Consider the following 7952-nt stretch of genomic DNA (forward strand, 5'->3'; position numbering starts at 1 on the left):
AAGTTGTTCTTCTGAGAAAATGATTTTTCTTATGAACATGAAACTATATCCAAAAATCATGGTTAAACTCAAAGTGAAAGTATGTTTTCCAAAATGGTCATCTAGACGTCGTTCTTTCGACTGAAATGACTACCTTTACAAAAATGACTTGTAACCTGTATTTACGACTATAAACTTATACTTTTTCTGTTTATATTCATATACTTAAGTTCAATATGAAACCATAGCAACTTGAATCACTCAAAACGGATTTAAAACGAAGAAGTTATGGGTAAAACAAGAAGTTATGTGCAGAGTACCATCCGAATGCGTTTTGCACAACAGTTTGCACCAAGTGTAAGAGAAGTGGTCATGGCGCGGCAAAATATGAGGTTTACGGACCAAAGAACAACAAAAATAAAGAAACAAATAAGGTCGGAACAAATAATGCCGACGTAGTTTGTTATAAATGTGGAAAACCGGGCCACATTATTAGAAATTGCCCAAACAAAGGGAATACTAATGGGCAAGGCCGCGAAAGGGTTTTCAATATTAATGCGGAAGAAGCGCAGGAAGACCCGGAGCTTGTTACGGGTACGTTTCTTATTGACAATACATCTGCTTATGTTTTATTTGATTCGGGTGCGGATAGAAGCTATATGAGTAGAGATTTTTGTGCTAAATTAAGTAGTCCACTGACGCCTTTGGATAATAAATTTTTACTAGAATTAGCAAACGGTAAATTAATTACAGCTGATAATATATGCCGGAATCAAGAAATTAAGCTGGTTAGTGAAACATTTAAGATTGATTTGATACTAGTAGAGTTAGGAAGTTTTGACGTGATAATTGGCATGGACTGGTTGAAAAAGGTGAGAGCAGAGATCGTATGTTACAAAAATGCTATTCGCATTGTACGGGAAAAAGGAAAACAGTTAATGGTATACGGAGAAAAGAGCAACGCAAAGCTAAATCTTATTAGTAATTTGAAGGCGCAAAAACTAATAAGAAAAGGTTGCTATGCTATTTTAGCACATGTCGAGAAAGTACAAACCGAAGAAAAGAACATCAATGATGTTTCCGTCGCAAAAGAATTTCCCGATGTATTTTCGAAAGAATTACCGGGACTACCTCCACATCGATCCGTTGAATTTTAAATAGACCTTGTACCAGGAGCTGCACCAATAGCTCGTGCTCCATACAGACTCGCACCCAGCGAAATGAAAGAATTACAAAGTCGGTTACAAGAACTTTTAGAGCGTGGTTTCAATCGACCAAGCACATCACCATGGGGAGCTCCTGTTTTGTTTGTCAAGAAGAAGGATGATACATTTAGGTTGTGTATCAACTACCGAGAGTTGAACAAACTTACCATCAAGAACCGCTACCCACTACCAAGAATCGACGACTTATTTGATCAACTACAAGTCTCATCGGTTTATTCGAAGATTGATTTACGTTCTGGGTATCATCAAATGCGGGTGAAGGAGGATGATATTCCAAAGACTGCTTTTAAGATGCGTTACTGTCATTACAAGTTTATGGTTATGCCGTTTGGGTTGACTAACGCACCAGCTGTGTTCATGGACCTCATGAACCGAGTGTGTGGACCATACCTTGACAAGTTTGTCATTATTTTCATTGATGACATACTTATTTACTCAAAGAATGATCAAGAGCACGAAGAACATTTGAGAAAAGTGCTAGAGTTGTTGAGGAAAGAAAAACAGTACGCTAAATTTTCAAAGTGTGCATTTTGGTTGGAAGAAGTTCAATTCCTCGGTCACATAGTGAATAAAGAAGGTATTCAGGTGGATCCGGTAAAGATTGAAACCGTTGAAAAGTGGGAAAACCCGAAAACTCCGAAGCATATACGTCAATTTTTAGGATTAGCTGGTTACTAGAGAAGATTCATCCAAGATTTTTCCAAAATAGCAAAACCCTTGAATGCATTAACGCATAAAGGGAGGAAATTTGAATGGAAGGATGAACAAGAGAAAGCGTTTCAATTGTTAAAAAAAAGTTAACTACGGCACCTATATTGTCATTACCTGAAGGGAATGATGATTTTGTGATATATTGTGACGCCTCAAAGCAAGGTTTTGGTTGTGTATTAATGCAACGAACGAAGGTAATTGCTTATGCGTCTAGACAATTGAAGATTCACGAGCAGAATTATATGACGCATGATTTGAAATTAGGCGCGGTTGTTTTTGCATTAAAGACTTGGAGGCACTACTTATATGGGGTCAAAAGTATTATATATACCGACCACAAAAGTCTTCAACACATATTTAATCAGAAACAACTGAACATGAGGCAGCGCAGGTGGATTGAATTGTTGAATGATTACGACTTTGAGATTCGTTACCACCCGGGAAATGCAAATGTGGTAGCCGACGCCTTGAAAAGAAAGGACAGAGAACCCATTCGAGTAAAAACTATGAATATAATGATTCACAATAACCTTACTACTCAAATAAAGGAGGCACAACAAGGAGTTTTAAAAGAAGGAAATTTAAAGGATGAAATACCCAAAGGATCGGAGAAACATCTTAATATTTGGGAAGACGGAACCCGGTATAGGGCTGAAAGAATTTGGGTACCAAAATTTGGAGATATGAGAGAAATGGTACTTAGAGAAGCTCATAAAACCAGATACTCAATACATCCTGGAATGGGGAAGATGTACAAGGATCTCAAGAAACATTTTCGGTGGCCGGGTATGAAATTCGATGTTGCTAAATATGTAGGAGAATTTTGACGTGTTCTAAGGTCAAAGCTGAGCATCAGAAACCATCAGGTCTACTTCAACAACCCAAAATCCCGGAATGGAAATGGGAAAACATTACCATGGATTTCATCACTAAGTTGCCAAGGACTGTAAGTGGTTTTGATACTATTTGGGTAATAGTTGATCGTCTCACCAAATCAGCACACTTCCTGCCAATAAGAGAAAATGACAAGATGGAGAAGTTAGCACAACTGTATTTGAAGGAAGTCGTCTCCAGACATGGAATACCAATCTCTATTATCTCTGATAGGGATGACAGATTTATTTCAAGATTCTGGCAGACATTACAGCAAGCATTAGGAACTCGTCTAGACATGAGTACTGCCTATCATCCACAAACTGATGGGCAGAGCGAAAGGACGATACAAATGCTTGAAGACATGCTACGAGCATGTGTTATTGATTTCGGAAACAGTTGGGATCGACATCTACCGTTAGCAGAATTTTCCTACAACAACAGCTACCATTCAAGCATTGAGATGGCACCGTTTGAAGCACTTTATGGTAGAAAGTGCAGGTCTTCGATTTGTTGGAGTGAAGTGGGGGATAGACAGATTACGGGTCCGGAGATAATACAAAAAACTACCGAAAAGATCATCCAAATTCAACAACGGTTGAAAATCGCCCAAAGTCGGCAAAAGAGCTACGCTGACATTAAAAGAAAAGATATAGAATTTGAAATTGGAGAGATGGTCATGCTTAAAGTTTCACCTTGGAAAGGCGTTGTTCGATTTGGTAAACGAGGGAAATTAAATCCAAGGTATATGGGACCATTCAAGATTATTGATCGTGTCGGACCAGTAGCTTACCGACTTGAGTTACCTCAACAACTCGCAGCTGAACATAACACTTTCCACGTCTCGAATATGAAGAAATGTTTTGCTAAAGAAGATCTCACTATTCTGTTAGACGAAATCCAAATCAACGAAAAACTTCAATTCATCGAAGAACCCGTCGAAATAATGGACCGTGAGGTTAAAATGCTTAAGCAAAACAAGATACCAATTGTTAAGGTTCGATGGAATGCTCGTAGAGGACCCGAGTTTACCTGGGAACGAGAAGATCAGATGAAGAAGAAATACCCGCACTTATTTCCAGAAGATACGTCAACACCTCCAACTGCTTAAAATTTCGGGACGAAATTTATTTAACGGGTAGGTACTGTAGTGACCCGAACTTTTCCATGTTTATATATATTAAATGAAATTGATATTTACATGATTAAGTGTTTCCAACATGTTAAGCAATCAAACTTGTTAAGACTTGATTAATTAAAATAGGTTTCATATAGACAATGGACCACCCAAGTTGACCGGCGATTCACGAATGTTAAAACTTGTAAAAACTATATGATGACATACATATGGATATATATATATATATATATATATATATATATATATATATATAGTTATCATGATATTATGATAAGTATGTACCTCATTAAGTATTTTAATAATGAGTTATATACATAAAAATGAGACTATTGAATTAAGAAACTTGAAAACGGTATATATAACGATTATCGTTATAACAACGTCTTACTAATTACATATGAATCATTTTAAGATATTGATACATTATATATAAACATGTTAAATGATAATTAAACATATCATTAAGTATGATAACAATGAACTACATATGTAAAAACAAGACTACTAACTTAAGGATTTCGAAACGAGACATATATGTAACGATTATCGTTGTAACGACATTTAACTGTATATATATATCATATTAAGATATATTAATACATAATTATATCATGATAATGTAATAATATAACATCTCATTAGATATAATAAACAATGTGTTAACAACATTTAACAAGATCGTTAACTTAAAGGTTTCAAAACAACATTTACATGTAACGACTAACGATGACTTAACGACTCAGTTAAAATGTATATACATGTAGTGTTTTAATATGTATTCATACACTTTTGACAGACTTCAAGACACTTATCCAAGTACTTCTACTTAACAAAAATGCTTACGATTACATCCTCATTCATTTTCATCAACAATTCTACTCGTATGCACTCGTATTCGTACTCATACAATACCAGCTTCTAAATGTATTTACTATTGGTATATACACTCCAATGATCAGCTTTTAGCAGCCCTTGTGAGTCACCTAACACATGTGGGAACCATCATTTGGAAACTAGCATGAAATATCTCATAAAATTACAAAAATATTAGTATTCATTCATGACTTATTTACAAGTAAACAAAATTACACATCCTTTATATCTAATCCATATACCAACGACCAAAAACACCTACAAACACTTTCATTCTTCAATTTTTTTCATCTAATTGATCTCTCTCAATTTCTATTTTCAAGTTCTAAGTGTTCTTCATAAATTCTATAAGTTCTAGTTTCATAAAATCAAGAATACTTCCAAGTTTGCTAGCTTACTTCCAATCTTGTAAAGTGGTCATCCAATCTCAAGAAATCTTTCTTATTTACAGTAAGATATCTTTCTAATACAAGGTAATACTCATATTCAAACTTTGATTCAATTTCTATAACTATAACAATCTTATTTCGAGTGAAAATCTTACTTGAACTTGTTTTCGTGTCATGATTCTGCTTCAAGAACTTTCAAGCCATCCAAGGATTCTTTGAAGCTAGATCTATTTTTCTCATTTCCAATAGGTTTACCTACTAAAATTAAGGTAGTAATGATGTTCATAACATCATTCGATTCATACATATAAAACTATCTTATTCGAAGATTTAAACTTGTAATCACTAGAACATAGTTTAGTTAATTCTAAAATTGTTCGCAAATAAAGTTAATCCTTCTAACTTGACTTTTGAATCAACTAAACACATGTTATATATCTATATGATATGCTAACTTAATGATTTAAAACTTGAAAACACGAAAAACACCGTAAAACCGGATATACGCCGTCGTAGTAACACCGCGGGCTGTTTTGGGTTAGTTAATTAAAAACTATGATAAACTTTGATTTAAAAGTTGTTCTTATGAGAAAATGATTTTTCTTATGAACATGAAACTATATCCAAAAATCGTGGTTAAACTCAAAGTGGAAGTATATTTTCTAAAATGGTCATCTAGACGTCGATCTTTCGACTGAAATGACTACTTTTACAAAAACGACTTGTAACCTGTATTTCTGACTATGAACTTATAATTTTTCTGTTTAAATTCATAAACTTAAGTTCAATATAAAACCATAGCAACTTGAATCACTCAAAACGGATTTAAAACGAAGAAGTTATGGGTAAAACAAGATTGGATAATTTTTCTTGTTGTAGCTACGTGAAAATTGGTAACAAATATATATTAATCATATCCTAGCTAACTCATATTATATTATACATGTATTTTAATATATTATGTAATCTTGGGATACCATAGACACGAATATAATGGTTTGACATATCATATCGACCCATCTATATATATATATTTCGGAACAACCATAGACACTCTATATGCAGTAATGTTGGAGTTAGCTATACAGGGTTGAGGTTGATTCCAAAATATTATATATACTTTAAGTTATGATCTAGCCTGAGGCTTGTATACACGAGGTCGTGGATTGATTCGAGATAATATATATTGCTTTATTTTCTGTACATCTAACTGTGGACAACTAGTTGTAGGTTACTAACGAGGACAGCTGACTTAATAAACTTAAAACAGCAAAACGTATTAAAAATGTTGTAAATATATTTTGAACATACTTTGATATATATGTACATATTTGTTATAGGTTCGTGAATCGACCAGTGGCCAAGTCTTACTTCCCGACGAAGTAAAAATCTGTGAAAGTGAGTTATAGTCCCACTTTTAAAATCTACTATTTTGGGATGAGAATACATGCAGTTTTATAAATGTTTTACAAAATAGACACAAGTAAATGAAACTACATTCTATGGCTGGATTATTAAACCGAATATGCCCCTTTTTAGTCTGGTAATCTAAGAATTAGGGAACAGATACCCTAATTGACGCGAATCCTAAAGATAGATCTATTGGGCCCAACGAGCCCCATCCAAAGTACCAGATGCTTTAATACTTCGAATTCATCATGTCCGAAGGGAGTCCCGGAATGATAGGGGATATTCTATATGCATCTTGTTAAGGTCGGTTACCAGGTGTTCACCATATGAATGATTTTTATCTCTATGTATGGGATGTATATTGAAATATGAAATCTTGTGGTCTATTATTACGATTTGATAAATATAGGTTAAACCTATAACTCACCAATATTTTTGTTGACGTTTGAAGCATGTTTATTCTCAGGTGATTATTAAGAGTTTCCGCTGTTGCATGCTATTATATGGACAAGATTTGGTGTCAGCATGCTTGTATAATATTGTTTAAAACTGCATTCGAGATTTATTTTGTTGTAACATATTAATATTTGTAAACCAATATGTATTGGTAGTGTGTAAGTGTGATATTTGTTAGATTATTATTTCTGGATAATCTAAGTGGTGTCTTGTTAACCTTGTCGATAAAATAAAGGTTATGGTTTGTTTTAAAAACGAATGTAGTCTTTGAAAAACGTCTCATATAGAGGTCAAAACCTCGTAACGAAATCCATTAATATGGAACGTTTATAATCAATATGAACGGGACATTTCATTTGCGCCCCAGCGCCCCTGGCTGAGGTCCCACCCAAATGAAAGGTTACACCCTTTCAAATTATAACTGTCAAATGTAACAATTTTGTTATTTTGTTTTTGGCATTCTGCATTCAATTCAGATGAAGAAGATGGGTTAAAGGACGATTTCACCCTCACATACATTGCATATGTCAAGACTTAACGGACGTATTTAACATAAGTTTGACAAAAAGATTCTAAAGGCACAAAAAGGCCTGAGGGACGCTGTTAGCAATATGAGGTATAATACAGGTAACAACAGAGGAAAAAAGTCCATTCTTTAAATACATAAAACACTCTTCCTAAATCAATCCTTGAGGTAGGGTTTGTTCTTTCAATAGAGGAGAATTAATGGTAGGTCCTTGCACTGCGACGGACCTGTGAGTCGTCGATAGTTACATTTAGGTTGAAGTTATGTTGAAGTCTTAATAACCGAGTCTGATATTGACATGCGCATCAATAGTTTAATCTTTCATATTTATTTATATAAATTGCTAGCTAAAATTAATGAAACGACTA

The sequence above is a fragment of the Rutidosis leptorrhynchoides genome, chromosome 9 (assembly GCF_046630445.1).
Source record: "Rutidosis leptorrhynchoides isolate AG116_Rl617_1_P2 chromosome 9, CSIRO_AGI_Rlap_v1, whole genome shotgun sequence".
Lineage (NCBI taxonomy): Eukaryota > Viridiplantae > Streptophyta > Magnoliopsida > Asterales > Asteraceae > Rutidosis > Rutidosis leptorrhynchoides.